Consider the following 25,318-nt stretch of genomic DNA (forward strand, 5'->3'; position numbering starts at 1 on the left):
CCACACATACCGGTAACAGCGTTTGACTTAACCGGCGCCGCGTGGGGTTCGCCAGCCTCTGCCTGGTTTGGCTCCAGCTTCCCTGCGGTCCTGCCCTGGATATGACTTATAGATCGATGTGAAAGGTACTACTAATGCACCGATTTGATAAGCGCTACCAAACATTTTATCCACAGCTTTATTGAAAGCTACCTGTTGATTAAAAATTTATTTTGACAAGAAAATTACATAAATCGAACTTATACAACCAATGGCATTCATAGTCAAACTAGAAAAAAAAACACAAAGTAAAAAAAAAAAGAAAGCAGGAACAAACAAATAAATAAAAAGGACAAAACCTAACACAACAGAAAGTTTTTACAAATAAGCTACAGTTAGCGTTTTTGCATGTCATTTGATACAAGCATCTGTTATTTGTGGGTTGCGAGATGAAAGTCAACAACACGTTCTGTATACATCTTCTTATATAATACGCTACCGTGCCAGTCCGTTTGTCTGTCCAGGATTTTAAATCACCTGTAGCTCGCAAACCGTTCGACCTGAAATTTAGTACACATATATAACATGACGTCTGCTATCCGCTTTCGGGGTGATGATTGACCTCCAAAGTTATTCCTCTTTTTATTTTTTTATTTTATTGTAGAATCAGGGCGTCACGGTGGCGCAGTTGGTAGCACTGCTGCCTCGCAGTTAGGAGACCCGGGTTCGCTGCATATTCTCCCCGTGTCTGCGTGGGTTTCTTTCGGGTTTCCTCCCACAGTCCAAAGACATGCATGTTAGGTGCATTGGCGATTCTAAAATTTCCCTAGTGTGTGTGCGCTGTGGTGGGCTGGCAGCCTGTCCGGGTTTTTTTTCCTGTGTTGGCTGGGATTGGCTGAAGCGGACGCCCGTGACCCTGTAGTTAGGATATAGCGGGTTGGATGATGCATGGATGGATAATTAATTGTAGAATCAACTTTCGGCACGTTCAGCGCATGCGTACGGGCGCCGTTCTCATTCCCTACCACCTTTGCCGTCATTTCCCATTCCTCTTTATAATTTAAATAATTCTTGAGGCAGAGTGAAGACTTAAGTGCCAGTTTAAGTGAAAAATTAAAGAAAAGTACTAAGTAATTGCAACACAAACATTGGCTTAATCGGTTTTAACGCGAAAAGATGCAGACAAAAGAGGAGCTGCCCAGTGAGGAATGACAAGTCCAACAGGTAAATGTTACGGCCATCCTCGTCTATTCCAAGCAACAGAAAATCCAAACAATCGGACTATGGCGCGGGATTAAAACGAAAAGCGCAATAAATAAATAGCCGATGTAGGCTTAGGGATTACTTTGTTTGCCAAAGTCACAAGATCAGAGCTCCGTCCTGCGATGTTCTCCCATCTCTACACAGGTTCTCTGGAGCTTAGCCGGAGTGACTGTTGGGTTTTTGGGTCACCATGTCTTACTAAGGTCCTTCTTCCACAATTGCTTAGTTGCAGGTGGTCAGATCTAGGAAGAGTCCTGCATGGTTGTTCCAAACTTCATGATTATGGAGGTCGCTGTGCTTTTGGAAACCTTCAACCTTTTAGCCTTCCGCAGATGAGCACTGACACATGTGTTCTGCAGGCAAGTTCATCGTCCTCACGGCTTGGTTTATGCTCCACTGGCGGAACTTCGATGGAGGGCTGTGCGCCTTTCCTAATCAGTCCAGTCAATTGAACCGACCAGAGGGGGACTCTAAACATCTCGAGGACGATCTATAGGTTGGGATGCACCTGAGACAAACGTCAAGTGTCATAGCTAAGACTCTAATTACTTGTGTCAATGGCAAATTTCACTTGTTTAGTTTTAATAATTTTTTAAAATTCTTCTAAACTCCTGTCATTCTGGGGTTATTGAATTTTGCTTTATATGGTAGAAAATGAGTTTAAATATTTTTTGCACAAGACTGCAATGGAGCAAAATGTGAAAATAGTGAAGGGGTGTGAAGATTTTTTAAATGCACTGTCAATATTTTGACTAAAGATTTTCACTGTTGTTTACTTGATTTTGGTATTAACTGTGCTCACTAAGAACGAGGTTACATTGAATGAGAAGACTTCTTGATTGATGACAGTCTTCTTCTTTCATTACTTTAATGTATTTTATCCAAGGGATCATAGTGCAAATATTTTTTGATTTCATTTTAATTATTATTTTTGCAAGTTGAGTAAACTTCCTAAAACATTTTCTTTTACTTTCCCGGGAGAAGTTCAACAAAGTGGGATATTTTATTAGTTCACTTAAGTCATTTTCTAATTGTGTAACCACTTCAATAACAAAGGAAAAATGCCAGATATCTTTCATGTTCATTTTACACGTGGTTTTCAAATAAGTCTGATGAAATCTGTTGTAATCTGTTTCCAGTGAGTTTAAAATAAACCCAAAAAAAAAAAAAAGTTACGCGATTATTATTAATAGTCAATCATTCTCCAACCCTTTAATAGTGTATTGTGTAATATCGTAAAGATTGCATCCCCAGCTCGTTACAATATGTTGAGGTATCGAACGTCGTTCTTTGTGCACTTCTCCGGGATTCTGCCAAGTTTGTTATTATCAGTGCGTACCATATCGAGGAGCCGTTCATGTAAAAGACGCAGGTTGAGTACCAGTTAATAACTGGAGACGCCAAGCGCATGCGTATTACTAGCTGCGACAATGGGCCGACGCTATTTCGGCTTCTGCCCTGCCAAGCTTTGAGAAGTAAAAGCCAAACCAATAGTCTTCTAACGATGATGTGTTTTGTATTACCTTAATCGAACCGGCATTGTTAATTATGACTTTCCCCGTTGCTCTTCTAACCAGCGATGCATTTTCGTTCAGTCTGCTAGAAACATCAATTCCCAGCAACCCATTGGCCTGTGCGCGGTGCCTTGTGGGAGATACGTCATTTGCGCAGTCACTGGCTGCGACCACGTGCGTCAGCGTGTTGCCGGAACAAAGCCAGTCAGTTAGTTGATGAACCTGGTAAGAAAAATTCGTTTACTTTTTTTTATGGCGTAAAAGCGCAGCCGTTACAAAATGCCATTTAAATATAGTAAGTACAGTTTATTTGGGAACACATTCATGCATATATTTCGTTGTCATTTTTATCTTTCATAAAACGACAAACGCACGCACAAACATACCCAATGAGGAAGGCTTGCTTGCTTACTTACTTACTTTTTGTTATCTATAATGCTTTGTACAAAAATGAGAGGGAAAGTAAATAATGTTTTTTTTTTTTTGATGGCTAATTTAACTTTTTCCTTTATTTCTTTATGTATTTAAAGTGAATGAAGGCACGTGCATTACGTAAAGAAAGGAAGAAAAACATCAGGAGAAATCTAAAGTGCCGTTGCCTTGTTTTCTTTTTGTTTCCATAGTGCGCTTATTGGCAAATGAAGGGACTCGTTTAGGTTCATAAAGCTCATCCAGCCTGGGAATGGAAATGTGAGGCTTGTTTTTTACATTCGGGGGCAGTGTAGTCTAGCAGTTAAGTTCAAGGACTGTAAATCACTGTTTAAGATTCAGTGCCCGGCATCGGCCCCCATTTTAACTAGATACTACATGCCGTTAATCACTCGGTCGTTAAATTACTGTATACTCTACACTTGCAGGTACCTGCGATTTATACGTTTTTGAATGAACGCCGTAGCGAAATAGATGTCATTTGAAATGTTTGTTTAAAACTCGACATGCATTGAGGCAAATCCTCGTTTTCATTGCGTCCCATTATTAATACAAAAGTGAGTAACAAATATAACCATAATGGTAAAGTAAATAAAGGACATTAAAGTATTATATCAGCAAAAACAATTACAGCCTAAAGGTAAGTGATTTTAAGTACAAAATGTAAATTGTCCAATTAATGTGAAACAGATGAGCAATAAAGTTATCTTGAAGATTGTTCCAGGTTACCAGTGCAGAAAGATTAATCCGATTATGAGGTCCTTTTTAATACAGTCTTGTTTATTGTGCAGCCGGAAACTTGCAACATGTTGCACTTTATTTGGACACGCGAGTAAGGATGTCACTCCGCGCTGTACATGTGACAGACAATGCAACAACTATAACTTGCCAATAGTAATTCAAAAGGCAGTGACGTCAACTCGATTTAAAATTGGTGGAAAAATGGTCCCAACAATACTCTTCATACTTTTAAACCAAGTCAATATGTTATTTCTCACTTACAGTGGGTATAGAGAAGAATCACCGCTTTGAAATATTACCTGTTTTTTTTTTTTTGCTTAAATGAAAACACACACAAAAATAATTTCTTCCCCGCTTTACTTATTCAATGCCTCCGATAACATCCAAGTGAACGATATCACAGCTACAGTTCACACAAATGATAAATCAAAAACAAGACCTACTGAGATAAATAAAGGATCAGCCTCCCCCCAATGTCATTTTGTTGACCCCCCATTTGCTTTAATGATAGCCTCGAGTCTGTTGAGATTCTTCTCTATCAGCTTTGCACACCTAGATTGAGCCCACTCAATATTTACCCCCAACTGTTCTTTACAGTTTAACTGTTCAAGTTTGGTCACATTGGACGGTGAGTGTTGGTGGTCTGCTATCTTCAGATCTTTCCACAGATTTTCACTGTGATTTAGGTCTGGGCTCTGACTGGCCACACCAAGACATTCACTTTTTTGTCCTTTATTGACTGTGTGGTCCATTTTGCTGTGTGCTGCGGGTCGTTGCTGTGTTGAAAGGTGAACATTCTGCCCATCTTCAACTTTTTGACATAGGGTAGCAGGTTTTCCTCAAGAATTTGACAGGATTTTGCCCCATCCATTTTCCCTTCTACCCTAACGAAAGCCCCAGGCTTCCCACGACAGGATGCTGCACCCTCCATGCTTTACTGTCGGTATGATGTGTTGTGGATGGTGAGCTGCATTGGTGGACCGTTTGGTGTTGAGGCCAAAGAGTTTGATTTTGGTCTCCTCTGACCAGAAGACCTTTTTTTTTTTTTCCACTTGTCATCAGAATCTTCAAGGTGCATTCTGGGAAAGCTCAAACGAGCCTTAATGTGGCCTTTCATGAGAAGTGTGAGCCACCATTGTCACATGCACACAATGACCACTCTTTGCCACAAAATCCTGCAACTCCTTCAAAGTGGCCATTGGCCTCTTGGTAGCCTCTCCTACCAGTTTCCTCCTTGCTCTTTGTTTTGATTTGGGAAAATGGTTCAAGGGATTAGAACATAAGTAGGCAAAGAATCAGAGAGAAGAGGTCCGTTACTTAAATAAAATTTACTTATTCAATTATAACATATAAATACATATGAATGGGTTATAGAAATAAATATATATGCTTAAAGAGACAAACTTATACTTACAATAACATACATACATACAGTAGCATACATCAAAAGACCCAGAGCCATCATCCTAGACCAGTAGACTGAGGGAGCCCGCATGTCAGTCTCGTCAGAGGATCAACCCCGTGTGCCTTTTATCAGATACCGGGCGGTTGCGCCTTTCCCCACGGTTGAGCATCCAAAGAAACTGAGGGCAGAACCTTCCCTTATATACTAATTAGGTGTCTTTGCCCAAAAGCGGCCTACGTGGAAGCAGTGTATGCAGAAGTGATCAGTTTCTCACACCCCCTCCTTCCACGGGACACGGCGCTATGTTTTTCTTCTACTCGGCCTTGAGACTAGTGCTTGATACCAGAAGACACAGTAATATGCTTACATGTGAAAAAAGCTTCTCGAAGTGAAAAACAACTCCTTACATAGCCATGGCTGTATCTTTAGAACATTCCCGGCTGTTTCTCCCAAAACATTAGTAATGCAGCTGGGTTTTGCGCTGAGCGACCAACGCCCATCTGCTCTCTTGATCCCCCCCTCTCTTTAGAAAAATCCTTCCATTACACTCTTCCATCCAGTTTGGAGGGTCCTAGTAGTGCCAAACACCTCTTTATGATGGACTTTACTGGGCTCCTTGGGATTGATAACGCCTTTGAGATTTTTTTGTCTCCATCTCCTGCCTTATGTCTGTCCACAACTCTATCCCTGAGATCTTTTGACAGTGACTTGCCACCCATAGTCAGTTGTGTGCTGTCAGTTGCACCACCAAGCAAGGGAATGAAGGCTCCAGGAACAGCTTCACTAATCACACTCATTACAACTGAGCACAGGTGGGAGGAAGCCAGTAACCGCGATGGAAACCGCAATTTATACCTGATTGAGTTTTTGGTGCGGGGGATCCTTTATTAATCTCAGGATTTCTTGTTTTTTATTTTTTTTTTTAATTCTTCTGAACTGTAGCTGTGATATCTTTCACTTGGATGTTTGCATTGAGTAAGTAAAGCTGGAAAAAAATATTGGTTTGTGTGTTTTCATTTAAGGCTGTAAAGCAAAAAAAAAAAAGGGAATATTTCAAAGTGGGGGGGATTCTTTTCTATACCCACTCTACACACTCACCGTAAAATAAGTACTGTTTCTGTAAGAAAACAACTTTTGCTGTAGTTTGCTTACCAAATGACTCCCATTAGATTTAACAACAACATTTATTTATATAGCACATTTTCATACAAACAGTAGCTCAAAGTGCTTTACATATTAAAGAATAGAAAAATGAAAGACAATTTTAAAATAAAATAAATCAACATTAACATCGAATAAGAGTAAGGTTCAATGGCCAGGGGGGACAGAAAACACAAACAAAAACTCCAGACGGCTGGAGAAAAAAATAAAATCTGCAGGGATTCCAGACCACGAGACCGCCCAGTCCCCTCTGGGCATTCTACCTAACATAAATGAAACAGTCCTCTTTGGATTTAGGATTCTCACGGAAGGGCTTGATGATGATGATGGTCACGTAGACTTCTTCCTTTTAATCTGTCCATCATTGTTTGAGCATCATGAAGCTTTGAGTAGGTGGTGGTGGCGCAGGCACCGGAAAAAGAAACAGAAAAGAGAGTAGGGGTCAGTACTGATTTTAGAGCCACCATGAATAGTTATTTTGAGGAAATTGAACATATAGAGTATCAGGATTAAGTTAAATTACAATTAAAAATGAAGTTATAAAAAGGCCATGTTAAAGTAATGTGTTCTCAGCAGTGTTTTAAAGTGCTCTACTGTATCAGCCTGGTGAATTCCTATTGGCAGGCTATTCCAGATTTTAGGTGCATAACAGCAGAAGGCTGCCCACCTCACCACTTCTTTTAAGTTTAGCTTTTGGAATTCTAAGGAGACACTCATTTGAGGATCTGAGGTTACGATTTGGAATATAAGATGTCAGACACTCCAATATATAAGATGGAGCTGATTATTTAAGGCTTTATAAACCATAAGCAGAATTTTAAAGTCAATCCTGAATGACACAGGTAACCAGTGTAGTGACATTAAAACTGGAGAGATGTGTTGGATTTTCTTTTCCTAGTTAGGATTCTAGCAGCTGAATTCTGCACTCGTTGCAAGTGATTTATGTCTTTTTTGGGTGGTCCTGAGAGGAGTGCGTTACAGTAATCTAGTCGACTGAAAACAAACGCGTGAACTAATTTCTCAGCATCTTTCAGTGATATAAGAGGTCTAACTTTACTTATGTTTCTTAAGTGAAAAATGCTGTCCTAGTGATCTGATTAATATGTGATTTAAAATTCAGATTACAGTCAACAATCACCCTAAGCTTTTTACCTCCGTCTTGACTTTTAATCCTAATGTATCCAGTTTATTTCTAATAGCCTCATTGTATCCATTATTGCTGATCACCAAAATTTCAGTTTTCTCTTTATTTAACTTGAGAAAATTACTATTCATCCATTCTGAGATACTAGTCAGACATTGTGTTAGTGAATCAAGAGAGTCGGGGTCATCAGGTGCTATTGATAAGTACAGCTGTGTATCATCAGCATAGCTGTGGTAGCTCACGTTGTGCCCTGAGATAATCTGACCTAACGGAAGCATGTAGATTGAGAAGAGCAGCGGACCAGGATAGAGTCTTGTGGAACACCATATTGGATATCATGTGTCTTTGAGTTGTAATTCCCACAACTAACAAAAACTTTTCTCCCTGTCAGGTAGGATTCAAACCAATTTAAGACCCTGCCAGAGAGGCCCACCCATTGACTAAGGCGATTTCTAAGAATGTTGTGATTAATGGTGTCAAATGCAGCACTCAGATCTAAGAGGATGAGAACAGATAAATGGCCTCTGTCTGCATTTACCCGCAAGTCATTTACTACTTTAACGAGTGCAGTTTCTGTGCTGTGATTTGTTCTAAAACCAGACTGAAATTTATCAAGAATAGCAGGTTTATTTAGGTGGTCAATAAACTGCATAATGACTGCCTTCTCCAGAACTTTACTTAAGAAAGGCAGGTTAGAGATGGGTCTAAAATTTTCAAGAGCTGAGGGGTCGAGATTATGTTTCTTAAGTAGGGGTTTAACTACCTTAAAGGTGCATTTCCCTTTAAGCCATATACAAAGACTCTTATGCTCTGTCGGAATATTAATGCCGCGCCCATTAACGTTGAAAATATTCAGATTATCATAATTAATAAGTTCAGTCTTGTATCGGCATGGTGGCGCAGTGGGTAGCACTGCTGCCTCGCAGTTAGGAGACCCGGGTTCGCTTCCTGGGTCCTCAATGTGTAGAGTATGCATGTTCTCCCCGTGTCTGCGTGGGTTTCCTCCCACAGTCTGTAGAAGGAAAATTTTTTATTAGCATGAGAGGATAGCAAATTAACATATAGAGCCATAAAAGTAGTTAAAAGCTTCTAAAACATTAGATTAAGCATAAATTAGAATATTAAAGCAAATAAGATAGGTCTAGCAAATGGTTAACTAAAAAATCAGTTATATTGCATTATTTTTTAGGCTTACATTAAAATTTCCAAAGTAAGAAAGGAACAGCAAAATTGATACACCGAGACTAGCTTTGGACAGGATAAGAGTTTGAGAACACCTGTGATTCAAGGCTAGGAAGAGATAAAGATGGCTCTGAAAGGCGTATCAAGAACCAGCTGGGTTGCTGAATCAGCAGAAAGGCTTTTGCTATAAGCAGGGTCACGCTGACCTAATGCGTGAAGAGAAAATCTTAGGCATTAGCAAAAATATTATAAGAATATATTAGCAATTAACTTTAGTGTAGAAATTATGACAAATCAAGCATGCCAAGCAATGATCAAATGAAAGCACATACTATACTTCTTTTTAATTAAAGCTTAAGCTTCAGGTCACTACTGTAAAAAGTTTGGAAGACGTAAGAGAGGAAAACCCATATATGGAATTGAAGCCTTGGCCAGTTAGAGAAAAATGGGAACAGCATAGAAAGATTATAAATTCCATAAGGGGGCCAGTAATAGGAAAAGTAAGGAGATAATAAGGGTTCCCATGGAAACTCAAAATCTGGTTAGACGGAAGTTAAAGGGAGTCAGAGGAGGTGGGCAAACACGCTCATTAGAGCGAGGTCAGAAAAGATAGGAAATTACATAGAAAAGCCCAAAAATGGTGAAGAGGAAGCCTTCCACCCAGTCTTAGACCAATCAAAATAAGCCAAACAGACACCAAGAGGAACAATGGACAGTAAACGAGGTGCAGAATGAGCCAAAATGATAAGAAATTGTTATAAAAACTTCAATTGCTGTAATGATCGGGGCTCAGTCTCATTCGGCCGAATTGGGTTGAGTCCGTGTGGTTGATTTATTGCAATAAAGCCTTAAAACTCTGTCTGTCTATCTCGAGTCCTAATAGCCTTTATTTTTAGGTAAAAAGCCTTCTGATGATGAATTTTTCGCCACGACAAGTCCTAAGACACGCAGGTTAGGTGCATTGGCAAGTCTAAATTGTCCATAGTGTGTGTGTGTGCGCGCCCTGTGGTGGGTTGGCGCCCTGTGCTGGCAGGGATTGGCTCCAGCAGACCCCCGTGACCCTGTGTTCGGATATAGTGGTTTGGATAATGGATGGTCTTGTATCAACATCTAAAATTAACTTTTGAGTTTAAATTGCAACTTGCAGGGCAACAAAATAACATTGTAGGTTGCTGCAACAATTGAGATGACAACAGGCAAATCAGCCCATCATATTCATCAAGGTGTGATGCCTGGGGTTGCACGCAGCTGACGTTTCCTCCTTGAACCCGGGGCATTGATAGTCAAGAACCGAGGCTGGACTGGGGCAAATGAGGACACACAAACAGCAAAGATCGGCGCAGAAGTGCCGAGTGTCCAACAATGAGTAAATAGTGCAATTTCATTTTCTTCCTATATAAAGACTAGGCAAAGCCCCCTGCTTGCTTTGCTCGCCAACCCCTGTGTTTGGTTAATCGGATATACAGTTTTAGTTTTTTTTCTTTGGAATTGTTTCAGTTTCATTATTTGCACTTTTACAACAACAACATTTATTTCTATAGCACATTTTCATACAAGCAGTAGCTCAAAGTGCTTTACATAATAAAGAATCTATACTAATAAAAGGCAAAGCCCTCACTCACTCACTGACTCACTGACTCACTCACTGACTCATCACTAATTCTCCAACTTCCCGTGTGGGTGGAAGGCTGAAATTTGGCAGGTTCATTCCTTACAGCTTCCTTACAAAAGTTGGGCAGGTTTTATATCGAAATTCTACGCGTAATGGTCATAACTGGAAGCAGTTTTTCTCCATTTACTGTAATGGAGATGAGCTTCAACGCCGTGGGGGCGGAGTTTAGTGTGACATCATCACGCCTCCCACGTAATCACGCAGCACATAGAAAATCAGGAAGACCTCCAAAAAGCGCTGAAGAAAACAAGCATTATATAATTGAGAGGGCAGCGAAACAATAAGAAGCGAGCGAGTGACATATACAACCATATTGATGAGTTCTGCTACTTGAAACAAAGCACGATGTAAACCTACACTTTAAATTAAGTTCATAGACAGGCTGCCGCTGGCGTTTGTAATTTAGTGCCTGCCCATATAAGGCCGTCCGTCAGCGGCAATCCAATAGCAAACTGCCACGGGTAAATATTCACGGGTGAAGGACTGTGCTTATGGAGAGGAAGATGAGATGGTCAGGGTGGTGTTTGACACAAACTCAGCGAAACTGCGAGAGAAAGTTTTAAGTGCCAGGACTAAGGTAACATTAAATACAGCCATGGACATAGCACGAGATGGCACCAGCACAGCTGGGAAACTTGATGCATGTACACCGAGTGGCTCACGTGAACTGGCGCAGTGCACAGATAAAAGCAACAGTTCCAAAGAGCTGAACAAAAACCGAATTACACAATTGAAAAGGCAGCAAAAAATATGAAGCATCTGATAAGCATATTCATAAATGCAGCTACTGCGGAAACAAAGCACACGGTGAAAAAGTAAATGTCCCGTAAAGGAAGACAGTGTAAAAAAAAAAACCCGTGCATGCAGTGTGTCAGGTCTCAGATAAAGAAGAAGACGAGCTGTTTATTGATGCAGTAAGAAACGAATCGATGAATGAAACCTGTCATCTTTACAACGATTGACAAACACGGAATGTAACTTGAACACAACACATCCTACAAATACGAACCTGATTGAAAGAAATAATGATAATCAAATCCTTGATGACAGCAACACTCAGTAACACTCACAAAACAAATACTGTATATTGACAGTCATGTTACGTTATTTTTAAAATGTTCCCTTTTCTTTTCTACCTTTTTAACACACTACTTCTCGCTGCGATACGCGGGTATATATATATGTATATATATATATCCCGCTCTACATACTCGAATAATGGATACTTTATTCGCCATCAATGATTGTTTTGGTAAAGCCATACTCAGTGTATTCATTAGATGAACTGTAAAAAAGTAAGAGCGAGGGGAGGATGACTCATTGAGGCATGCAGGCTGTAGTCTTGCGTCAACTCTATCTGAATTGCGATCACATTTGAAAAATATATCTTTTCAAGTTCTATTTAGTCCATATGTGTCAAACTCAAGGGCCGGGCCACATCCGCCCGGCGTGTAATTATATCCGCCCGAGATCATTTTATATACTGTATTATTGTTATTAAAGCCCGGGTATATGAAGCGCTGGTAACACAATAAACTACAGATCCCATAATGCAGCGCTTCAGCTGCCTTGCGTAACTTACGCGTTAATCAAGTCTACCTTATGATGCTGCAAGTTATTGCGAAGCTAGAGTTATTGCGCACTGAGTTTGCACGGCGCTTTGGTGACTTTGAAGAACAAAAAAAGTCCGTCTACATGCGGCTCGAACCTTGTGCATGTTTGGTAGCACATATCTGTGTGAGAAGCTCTTCTCAGTGATAAAGACTAACAAAACAGCACACAGGAGTCGCCTCACTGATGAGCACCTGCAATCCATCCTGAGAATCTCCACAACACAGAACCTCACAGCAAACAGAAACGAACTTGTGGCCAAAAAGATGCCAGGCGTCCAGCTCTAAAATGACATATGAGCAAAGACAACTGAATGATTTGATTTGTTATTGCACGTAAGAGCGGAGTCAACCGTTTAACAAACAGCGTATTGCACTGATACGAAATAGCTGTGTGTGTATGTATGTAGATATGTATGTATATGTATATATATGCTTATATATGTGTGTGTATGTATGTATGTGTGTGTATATATGTAGATATATATATGTATGTATATATGTGTATATGTATAGATATGTATATATATATATGTTTATGTGTGTGTGTGTGTAAATATATATATATATATATATATATATATATGACAACAACACTCAACACTCACAACAGTGACAAAACAATTACATTGACAATCAGGTTACGTTGTTTTCAAAATGTTTCCTTTTCTTTTCATTGCTTCTTTAACACACTACTTCTCACATGAAGCCTGGTATTTTCTATACTATATAAAAGAAAAAGGCAACTTTCCTTTCTTTACACCTTTTTTCCTTTTATCCCAAACCAAAGCCTTTCTCTCTTAACACTGCAGAGGACACAAACCTAATTTTCTTTAAATGCTGGTAAGGCACATTACCAGAGGCACAAATTTGAATGTTCACATAGAAAATGTAATTTCAATGTACCTGTACTTCTTAAAACGTTAATGTTTTACTGTTTAATAACTTATAGACTATAATTTATTATTTTTCCCTTGCACTCAGTGACCAAAGCTATACACACACATATAGACACATACAAACATATACACAAGTATATGTATGTGTATATATATACACACACACACACACACATACATACATACACACATGTATATAATTTGTGTGTGTGTATGTATGTATGTATGTATGTATGTGTGTGTGTGTGTGTGTGTGTGTGTGTGTATATATATGACAGCAGCAATCCAAGCTGTGAGAAAACACTAAAAAGGAGGCGTGTCAGACGTTGTGTTACATTTTCTGATGCAGCTACCGAAAACAACTTCGTGACGCTGCCGCCAAATACACAAAACAATTACTTTGACAATCATGTTACATTATTTTTAAAATGTTTCCTTTTCTTTCTCTTTCCTTCTTTAACACACTACTTCTCCGCTGCCAAGCGCGGGTATATATATATATAGATAGATAGAGAAATATATATATAGATAGATATGAGAACAACACTCATATCAGTGACAAAACAATTACATTAACAATCATGTTACGTTAGTTTTAAAATTTTTCCTTTTCTTTTTGTACCTTCTTTAACACACTACTTCTCCGCTGCGAAGCGCGGGTATTCTGCTATATATATATAGATAGATAGAGATATATATAGATAGATAGAGATATATATATAGATAGATAGATATATATATAGATAGATATGAGTACAACATAGATAGATAGATAGATAGATATGAGAACAACACTCATATCAATGACAAAACAATTACATTAACAATCATGTTACGTTAGTTTTAAAATTTTTCCTTTTCTTTTTCGTACCTTCTTTAAAACACTACTTCTCCGCTGCGAAGCGCGGGTATTCTGCTAGTAGAAAAATAAAAGACACAATAAGAAAACAAAATAAATCAACATTAATTAACATCGAATAAGAGTAAGGTTCAATGGCCAGGGGGGACAGAAAAAACAAAAAAACTCCAGACGGCTGGAGAAAAAATAAAATCTGTAGGGATTCCAGACCACGAGACTGCCCAGTCCCTTCTGTCCACCTTACTTTAAAGCTTCATTAAAAACAATATTTTTTGGAGACACATTGTGACAATGCGCTGTATGACTGCCCTTGAGTGATTATTGCTTCTGTTTCTATAATAAGTAATCCGACTTTTCCTAATGTTTGTCCCTGTAATGTATTGATTGTCATAGCAAAAGCTCTTCTCACAGTAAACTGTTAACATTTTAATACAAATGGCATATCACCATTTCCTTTGGTGTGTAATGTTATTCGCGGAATATATGCATTATCTTTCGTTTTGCCTGTGAAATTTTGCATCGCTTCTCCGTGATCATAAATATACACCTGACCGAATTGTGTGTTCTTTGAAATTCAACTTGTCGTTTCTTTAACTGTTGCGGGACCGCAGATTCTCATAGCGTATGGTCCATTATTGTGTGAATCCACGTTTTGTGCATTGCATGATGCGAATGACTTTGTTGTCTACTCTTTGCCTTTTATTTCTGACCTCGATTTGTCCTGCTCTTTTTGTTTTCCCCAATTACACCTGGTTCTGATGATTAATCACCTTTTGTTTTGCGGTAATGTATCTTTTCTTTGATACTGTAGCAACTGACATGAAGTGCCACAAAAGTTTTACTTGAACAATCGCTGACTTCGTAGCCCCAAACACGGCTTTCTAGCACCCTCTCCAATCCCTCATTCCCCGGTGTCTTGCCCCCCCCTTACCACATCAATCAATACAGTAATCCCTTGCTATATTGCACTTCGACTTTCGCGGCTTCACTCTGTCGCGGGTTTTACATGTAAGCGTATCTAAATATATAACACAGATTTTTCACTGCTTCGTGGGTTCTGCAGACAATGGGTCTTTTTACTTCCTGTACACGCTTCCTCAGTTGGTTTGCCCAGTTGATTTCATACAAGGGGCGCTATTGGCGGATGGCTGAGAAACTACCCAATCGGAGCATGCAGTTAAGTTCCTGTGTGCTGATTGGCTCAACGACGGAGCGGTGAATTTGATTCCGCTGTATTAACCAGGAAGTCTCGTCTCGCTCATTCAGCATCAACGTGTTTCGCTGTGTAAAGAGTTTATCTTTGTGCATAGTCAAGCCTTCGTTATGGCTCCAAAACGATCTGCTCCTGCTACTGTTTCAGGAGCCGCGCCCAGGCACCAACGGAAAATGCTAACGATTGCCGAAAAGGTAAAAGTTTTGGATATGTTGAAAGTAAGGAAATGGTTACATCGCTGCAGGACGCCATTACAGCATCAATGAGTCCACGATTCTTTTTATTTAAAAAGGAGGAAAAGAATATAAGATCTACGGCCGCAGTGTCCTTTAACCAGGGTGGCAAAACGAGTTGTAAGTGGATGTAATAAGGCTGTAGTCTGGATGGAATCTGCTTTAGGGATTTGGATTGAAGACTGTCGGAAGAAGAACAACGGCGGTGCTACTCAGTCGCCTGAAGAGGCTCCTTTAGAAGAGCTGTGACGCTCTCCTTTGTTATGCAGTAAAATTAAACTCATCGTTATCGGACAAGTCGTCGTGTCATTGTTGGTGAGTACCCATAATTAATTTTCTACGTACTTAGTACATGTACGTACATTTATTGTAACTGTACACACATTTTATACAATTTTTCTTGCATTGTAGGTATTTATTGCCGGTGGCCTGTCTATCTTAATGGCTGTTAACATATGTGATATCGGAGACGTATCTTTAAAATAACATTTTGGTTTTATGTACAGCATTTACATGTTTCTAGATTTTTCACTTATTTTTATATTACCTAATCAATTACAATATGTTTAAAGCTGTATTACGTATTAAATAAAACTCCTCAATGATATATGATACGTACTGTATGTTTGTGAGTAATATATAAACAGTGTGTTTACATACATAATTTCAACGAATCTTGCCTAATAAGTAAGAGAATATAAAGGGTTTATGCTGTATAACTGTGCGGGGAATATTTATAAACCGTGTGGGAGAGTTTATAAGGGCTTAAATATATACAAATAACCATACAAACATAAGGTTTCTACTACGCGGATTTTCACCTTTTGCGGGGGGTTCTGGAACGCAACCCCCGCGATCGAGGAGGGATTACTGTACGCCGTTATCAGTCTTCCGTGCTGTACTCCACCCTCCGTCAATCGGACCGAACAGTCACTTAAAACCAAAAAAGGCCGCAACCTGGCTGGGACGCTGCAGTACTTTCTAATTTTACTGGTTTCATAATCTCTTATTTGCCTTTTTTTTTCTTCTCTCCAACGCCTTTGGGTTTCTATTCTCCGTATTGTCCTGATATGCTTTATATGTGTTGAGAGCACAGTATGTGTGTACACTATGTGCTTTTACACGACTGACTCTTTTTTGATGCATGTGCTCTTGCATGATATCATTTGTGACTAAGGTGTGTCTTGCAAGAATCTCATGTTCCACGTCCCCCCCGCGAGACGGCCCTGGCACCGTCTCTTGGCACCATGTCTCATGTTTACAGTCCCCGCAAGACGCTCCGTGGCAAGTCCCTTTTGTCTCGCGGGTCTTTTAAATGTCTTTCGAGAACTTCCGAGAAAATCGCGTATCGTCGCCTTGCTTTTGCATTCCAGGATTTCTTTTTATAGTAGAGAGATATAAATATGTGATAAAAAACTGTGTTGAAGTCGAGGTTAAAGTCCCAATAAATACAATCCATAAACGGGTCAAGAGTTAAACACACTCAGGGTCAGTCCATTAAAAGAATCACGAGCCTCAGTGCATCCTTCTAAAACTAAGTCTCCGCTGCTCACCCTTATGGTCTATGGTCAATCTTCACTGGCTTGTATCCATACCACCATCTCCTGTTGTCCATAGGGGTCTTGTGAGCCCAGCTTACCTCTGCCATTTTCGTCCCTCAGCATCCATGGGACCTCTCGGGAGTGGTTGGCTGATCCTACGCCACCTCGTTGCTCAGCAGGAGCAACCTTTCCTCTTGTAGCAGGGCTTTCTTTCCTGACCGCCACATATCTTCTCTACCATGATCCTGAAATTCTCCTCTTGTCTCTCGTGCGATTTCACCTCAGACATTTTTTTTTCTTCTTCATCCGTTTTCCCCGTTCTTATTCTTTCCCAGGCTCTTTATACTATATAGGTGGGTGCTGGTGCCTTGATGATGACCCACAGAGCGCTAATGAGGAAACCAGCTGAACTGATCACCTTAGAACAATCAAGATGAGAATAGGCCATTCAGCCCAACACAACTTGCCAGTCCTATCCACTTATTTCTTCCTGTTTTTTTCTTGGTAGATAATTAGATAATGGTCATAATTTACTCTACTTCCATCCATCCATCTATTATCCAACCCGGTGAATCCGAACACAGGGTCATGGGGGTCTGCTGGAGCCAATCCCAGCCAACACAGGGCACAAGGCAGGAACCAATCCTGGGCAGGGTGCCAACCCACCGCAGGACACACAAACACACCCACGGGCCAATTTAGAATTGCCAATCCACCTAACCTGCATGTCTTTGGACTGTGGGAGGAAACCGGAGCGCCCGGAGGAAACCCACGCAGACACGGGAGAACATGCAAACTCCACGCAGGGAGGACCCGGGAAGCGAACCCAGGTCTCCTAACTGCGAGGCAGCAGCGCTACCACTGCGCCACTGTGCCGCCCCAATTTACTCTACTTTCCCCTTTTTATATTATTAATAGATAGCCATTGTCAGAATGCCTCAAATCTCACAGACTTACTTACTGTTTATCAGGTATTGTACTCTACAACTTCTCCCCACCTTCCCTTCTACATCTATATCCTCAGGCAATTAGGTGTAGTAAAAGACAAGCAGGAGTTAAGTTATAATTTAAATAATGTATTATTGATAATATTCATAAATAATAACAATAAGCAAAGTACATTTGAAAATTCAGCCACCACACTACCTGAGAAATGCTGATATGTACAGTACAGGCCAAAAGTTTGGACACACCTCCTCATTCAATGTGTTTTCTTTATTTTCATGACCATTTCCAGCACTCCATCACTCTCCTTCTTGGTCAAATAGCCCTTACACAGTCTGGAGGTGTGTTTGGGCTCATTGTCCTGTTGAAAAATAAATGATCGTCCAGCTAACCGGACTTCTGCACAACACAACTGCTGGTCCCAACCCCATTGATAAGGCAAGAAATTCCACTAAATAACCCTAAAACCATTTCAGGTGACTACCTGTTGAAGCTCATCGAGAGAATGCCAAGAGTGTGCAAAGTAGTAATCAGAGCAAAGGGTGGCTATTTTGAAGAAACTAGAATATAAAACATGTTTTCAGTTATTTCACCTTTTTTTGTTAAATACATAACTCCACATGTGTTCATTCATAGTTTTGATGCCTTCAGTGAGAATCTACCAATGTAAATGGTCATGAAAATAAAGAAAACACATTGAATGAGGAGGTGTGGCCAAACTTTTGGCCTGTACTGTAGTTTCAGGCAGCACACATACTTGTCAGTTACTTAAAATGTCTCTAGTTAAGTCATCACTGTTGGTCAGCTTTCTTCAGAACAGGCCGCATGCCCGTCTCAATATGGCTGCCTAGCTGTGCTCTTCACTGTCTTTTCCTTTTCAGTTCATGGTGTGTGTGATGGTCTTTCATCAGTTGATCAGAGAGAGAGGGAGGGTGAGGTAAAGCAAGCAAATGTATAGATGTTCTGTCCAACCCCTACAGCCAATAGGGCGTCTTGGCACTTAAAAGCTACAATTCCAAACAGCCATACTTCAGACCAGTGGGGCACAGAATACCTTCACACCTGCCACCCAATCCATGTGTTAAGGTAAAGCTTTGCAGTTAGGCAGCCTGGCTTTCCTGAGGGGGTTGACTGAGAGACTTCAGTAGAGAAATATTAGCCAAACGTATTTGAGGCACGGCCCCCAACCCTGTCGTAAAATTACAAAGAGACTTATTCCTAAAAGGGGGGAAGCAGTTCTTAAACCATCAAACCATTGCTGTTATTATCAATAATGTAACACTAATATTATATTGCTTTGCCTAAGTTACAAATAAAGACGTACAAAATATTTATCAACTTGTGATGTGAAAATTTGCATACAACACTTCCAAAACAACATCAAGTGGAGTGTTGAAAGTCCCTAAAGTCCTACTGTCCACCACACTACTTGGTCGCTTATTCCAAGTGTCTGTTGTTCTTTGTGTAAAGAAAAACTTCTTAATGTTTGTGTGAAATTTCCCCTTCACAAGTTTCCAGCTGTGTCCCCGTGTTCTTGATGAACTCATTTTAAAGTCACCGTCTGGTCCACTGGACTATTTCCCTTCATCATTTTAAACACGTCAGTCAGGTCTCCTCTTCATCACTGTAAAGGCTCAGCTCTTTTAATCTTTCCTCATAACTCACCCCCTGTAGCCCTCAATCAGCCTTGTCACTCTTCTCTGGACCTTCTCCATTGCTGCAGTGTCTTTATGGAGTCATAAACTGCACACAGGACTCCAGATGAGGCTTCACCAGTATGTTATAAAGGCTGAGCAGAACCTCCTGTGACTTGTACTCCACACGTTAAGGCACTATATAACCTGACATTCTGTGAGCCTTCTTCATGGCTTCTGTACACCATCAGGACATTGATAACTTAGAGTCCACTAGGACCCCTCAATCCTTCTCATAAGGTGGACTCTCGATTTTCAGACCTCCCATTGTGTAATCAGACCTCACATTTTTACTTCCTATGTGTAATTCTTTACATTTACTGACATTAAATTTCATCTGCCACAAATCTGCCCAAGCCTGTCTGCTGCCCAAGTTCTTCTGTGATGATATAACGGATTCCAAATTATCTGCTAATCAACCTATCTTGGTATCATCTGCAAACTTAACCAGCTTGTTACAGTAAAACCTTGAATTGCGAGTAGCTTGGTCTGCAAGTGTTTTGCAAGACGAGCTAAAATTTTGAATACACTTTAACTTGATAAACAAGTGAGGTCTGCCAAGAGTCACATGATCATAACTGAGCCGATGGTGCTTCTCTCTCTCTCTCTCGCTCTCTCTTGCTGCAGGACTGTAGGTAATCATCTCCCATTATCGATCTCAGTCGGCGCACCTCACTCATATAGTCAACATCTGTACAAGCTGTAAAAAGGCTCTGTGTGGGCGCTAACCCGACACAGACTGACACCGTGAGGCACACGTAAAATAAACTTTTTATTTTTCTTCCCCGTGACCCCCACAGGCACAACACTTTCCCAAGTACAGCAAGCAAAACACCAACACGCACAGTCCTCCTCCTTTGCGCCCAACTCCAATTCCCATGGAGCCCTGCGGGAAACCAAGGCACTGCTCCAACCCAGGGGTGCGGTCATCTAGCGTCCAGGGGGAGGTATTGCACCGTCCATGGCTGCTCCCCCTGAACGTGTAATGAAGGGGCATCCCGGCTGGGTCCGCCACAGAATGTATATTGTTTACTATAACATTGTGTCCGTGTGTGTGTGTTGTAACTTGTGAGTCCCTGTTTTGCACCCCAAAACATGTGGCTGAGTCTCAGTACTTTAGCAACAGCAGCTTTATTCAGCTGGAAACAGGAACAGCGCGGTTATTTATTGTAGCAGGGCCTGCCACTCTGCTATACACAGACACATCAGTCAGGCAGGGTCGTGACCAGGTTAGTGGCCAAGTAATACTGTGCCCTGCTTTTATGTTCCTTATATCACCCATCAACGGCAGGCGCTTATAGCATGTCCCATGTCGCTTTTGGAAGTGCTTAAGCGATTGTGTGATGCAGTGTGGAGAAAACAGCCCAAATTGTAGCAATCAGGCACACAGCAACACAGCTTTGAGTGTGTGGCCGTTTCTCATGAAAAACAGGATGATAACGGATTGCCACCAACCAATTTCCAAGAATGACGAGGGACCTTAAAAGGAAAGTGTTTTCAGGATGTAGAGGAAGCACTGAAGGCCATCACCTTTGCAAGAGTTTGAGAATAATTGGGAACAATGGAAAAAGTGGTGGGACCATGGGTATTGTGTCTCAGGGAGAGTATCTTGAGGGTGATTACATTTTGGAAATGTTCTGAGAAATTATCTATCGGGTCCCCCCTCGTGTATGTGCCCTTAACATGTTCCTAAATCATATGCCCGTGTTCTTGTTGCAGATGTTATTTTAAAGTGACAGCTGGAATCTGCTCTTTTAATTTGTTTGATGTTTTTTTTTTTTTCTTTTTTCAAACTCTGGTGCAATCTCCTCAAAAGTCCAGTTCATGTAGGTATACGTGAACATGCCAGTCACCCTCAGGTGCAGACCAAAATTAACCAGACTGCGATACCTTTGGAAAGGTTTTTCTTGGTGTGGCACTATGTGAGCCTTAAAGCGGTATGAATGAGGTATGAATGAGATACGAGACAAGACTGATATGACTACATGAAATACTGTGCCTTATGGGTGAAACGGTACATGCTGTGGCAGTCACACAGAGCGTCGTCTTCTTCTTCTTCTTTCGGCTGCTCCCGTTAGGGTTTGCCACAGCAGATCATCTTTTTCCATATCTTCCTGTCCTCTGCATCTTGCTCTGTTACACCCATCACCTGCATGTCCTCTCTCACCACATCCATAAACCTTCTCTTGGGTCTTCCTCTTCTCCTCTTTCCTGGCAGCTTTTTCCTTAATATCCTTCTCCCAGTATATCCACGGCCACACTTCACACATACTGTTTTTTTTTTTCATTTTTATTACTATTTAATTTAATATTGTTTCTTTGTATCAGTATACTGCTGCTGGATTATGTGAATTTCCCCTTGGGATTAATAAAGTATCTATCTATCTATCTATCTATCTATCTATCTATCTATCTATCTATCTATCTATCTATCTATCTATCTATCTATCTATCTATCTATCTATCTATCTATCTATCTATTATATAGTGCCTTTCATTTCTATCTATCTATCTATCTATCTATCTATCTATCTATCTATCTATCTATCTATTATATAGTGCCTTTCATTTCTATCTATCTATCTATCTATCTATCTATCTATCTATCTATCTATCTATCTATCTATCTATCTATCTATCTATCTATCTATCTATCTATCTATCTATCTATCTATCTATCTATCTATCTATCTATCTATCTATCTATCTATCTACTGACATTTGCCCTGCATTTCTCTTCTTATCCAGTATGTTCTGTTAACCTGTCCGTGTTACACTTTGTATTGTAAATATTCCTTCTGTTGTAAGCGACTATAATAAACATCCCATACTAATCATACTGAGTCCTCTCACAAGTCACTACCATATATACTCACGTTTAAGTTCTCCCGCAGATAAGTCGGGGCTTGATTTAACCGTATAATTTCCGTTATTTGTATATTGTCGGTCATATAAGTTGAATGCGGAAAACACGCGCTATTGGTCCAAGATATTACGATATGCTAACACCCACCTGAGAGAGTAACCACGGAGCACACTGTAATACAGCGACGTTTGCTCTGATTTGTGTTTTTTGTATCTCACACCCTCATCCCTTATCTACGATGGAGCGCTCGATCAGAAAAAAATATGAAGCTGGTTTTAAATTAAAAGTCGTTGAAGTGGCGAAAGGAATTGGTAACTGTGCTGCTGCAACAAAATTCGATGTGTCTGAGAAACTGCTGCGAGATTGGAGAAAGAAAGAAGATGTAAAAAATAAAGAAGTGTAAGTGTCATATTTTTACACGGGTGTATAAGTTGGGGTCTGATTTTTATGATCGATTTTTGAGGTTTCAAGACCCGACTTATACGTGAGTATAGACAGTACTTATTAAAATAATCTCTTTTCTTACTGTAAAGTGTGCCATTCTTCTGTCCCACATCATCATTTCATTAACGCTTTTATTCCTGCAAAATTTTTGCAAGCACGATTTTTTTCTAGATCAACAATAATTCAAGAAGAAATCCTCGCCACTTGATTCCCTGAGATTAATAGTTTGTAATGCCTGTAAATACAAGCAGACAAAAGAAAAAAAGCTTTGGGGACCCCAAAATATATTGTATGAACACGGAGTAGTCCAAAACGGGGCTGGAAAAAAAAATGAAAAAGGGTACAGCCTGGCTTTTATAGGTAGGGGAAAGGAAGAGGCGGGTCCACATGGGAGCAACAGCGGAAGTGATGTCAATAGAGGTGGGCGTGGTCTGGAGAGGAATGAGGAAGTTGGTTAGGGCTTAGCTCGTCTTGCCTTTCAGTGATCTGTAGAGGAAGGAGAAGAGGCGTTAGTACGCAGCGTCCACCCCTGACCCACCGTTCTACGCCCAGTGAAGCCCACTTACTGCCTCCCGAGTGCACGTGTGTGACAAGCAGTAACAACAACAAAAAAACAAGTGACGTATGAAAATGGTCAGTAGCCTTCACTGGAGGATCTTAATGAAACAGGTAACCATGTTTGTAAAGGCTAAGCAAGTCAGTTTTTGGTCAAGTGCAATATATGGTTTAATAGAGGTGGAAACATTATTATTATGATGATGATGATGATGGAATTAACTGCTTTGCAGAGTTTGACCCATTTTGAATAAAAGCTAGACATTATTCATAAATAACAATCAAACATGTTTTTTCTTACTGAACATGTATACTTCCTTCTTACCTCCTTAAAAGTAAGCAAGCGTGTTTGGTGCCCTAGTCTGTCTTTATCAAGAATTGAGGCTTTATATCTTACTGTGGACAAGAGAGGAACGGTCAGCCACACAGCAGTGACTCCATCTGTCCTGTATTCAAAAATTCTTAAAAGGTACATGCAGATTGAGCACGGAAATCAAAGTGTAATAAATATCACTTAGTAGAAGATCATTCACAAGTGACTGTTCAATAAAATTTATACAATTTCTCTTAGCCATCACTCAGATATATTTTTTTCTAACAAGCGTTATTGAGGAGCGATCAATAAAACCAAGGTCAAAGACACTTGAGGCCATTTTTTTCCCCTCTGTTTGGATAAAATGCATCATTCAAGGTTGATTCTGTTGGATAACTTAAGTTGGGCATGGCGTGGTCAGCAATCAGTGGAGAGAAATTAAGATTACCACAGACTTATTTCAAGTAATGAGATATATTACTGATTATCCACCAGATTAGATAAAGTCACCCAACACAAGCCATCTCTGAGTTACTATACTGAGTCTGCAGATCAACCATGTTAATCAACTTTAGAGGGTGAGCTCAGGGCAGCCTGTATATTTCCACCAGCACAATTGGGTTATTTTGCCTTAAATTCACTTTTCAGAGTCAGAAATTCAGGGTATTCTTTCACTGTAATGACATAAAGGATTGTAGAGGATGTGACCCTTAGCTATTAGATGCGGCACTGCCAGCTCTTTAGGTGACACAGTGGCTCTTGTGGTCTCCGTGTGCTTTACTTAGAGGTGAGTGTTGCATTGTTCTTTATTGTAGATTTTTATTTAATGTTCCTCGTATGTCAGATTTTTGATGTGAGCACTTTGTGTATGGCGATGTGAGTCAGGGTTACCAACAGCCAGTGGTAGACACAAAACTGGATAATTACAGTAATACACAGTATTGAACACTTTATTTATTCTTCTGATACTTTTATCCAAATTCAGATATAAATTGCAAGTTGTTTCCATGTTAAGGAAAGTACTTTAAACAGAGTTCAGTGTGTGGCATTGGCTTCTTAGAAAGCTGGCACCGAATTCATCCATTTATCCATCCATCCCATGCTCAAGGTGCTTTACAAAGTCTTAGAAAAAAATAGTAGGGTATATGTAACACTGAATAAAAATGTTTTCCTGAATAGAACAAAAACGGTTAACAAAGCATTAAATAGAATAAAGGACAATAAACCAGAGTAAAATACTAAATTCAATACTAAAAGAAAAACCTAACAAATAGCCTAATTTGTGATATAACAGACACAGAAATTATCCTGAGCACCTGGACAGAGAGGTAAACTGAAATGAAGGGCAGAATGTTAAGTTAAATTAAAAGCCTTCCTACATAGATGAGTTTTAAGTAGTTTTTTTAAAAGGATGAATGAAGTCCATCCATCCATCCATCCATTTTCTAACCCGCTGAATCCGAACACAGGGTCACGGGGGTCTGCTAGAGCCAATCCCAGCCAACACAGGGCACAAGGCAGGAACCAATCCTGGGCAGGGTGCCAACCCACTGCAGGACACACACAAACACACCAAGCACACACTATGGCCAATTTAGAATCGCCAATCCACCTAACCTGCATGTCTTTGGATTGTGGGAGGAAACCGGAGCGCCG

General features: G+C 40.2%; 1 protein-coding gene across 1 annotated transcript in view; it reads left to right on the forward strand.

Annotated features, from left to right (window-relative positions):
* The first annotated feature begins 2,897 nt into the window (after nt 1–2,897).
* Nucleotides 2,898–25,318, forward strand: part of smug1 (single-strand-selective monofunctional uracil-DNA glycosylase 1) — a 37,175-nt gene continuing 14,754 nt past the window's right edge. Inside the window, exon 1 of the mRNA XM_039746702.1 lies at nt 2,898–2,981. The gene's annotated coding sequence lies outside the window, so the exon portion shown is untranslated. The remainder of the gene's footprint in view (nt 2,982–25,318) is intronic.

Source organism: Polypterus senegalus, chromosome 3 (assembly GCF_016835505.1).
Source record: "Polypterus senegalus isolate Bchr_013 chromosome 3, ASM1683550v1, whole genome shotgun sequence".
In the NCBI taxonomy this organism is placed as follows: domain Eukaryota; kingdom Metazoa; phylum Chordata; class Cladistia; order Polypteriformes; family Polypteridae; genus Polypterus; species Polypterus senegalus.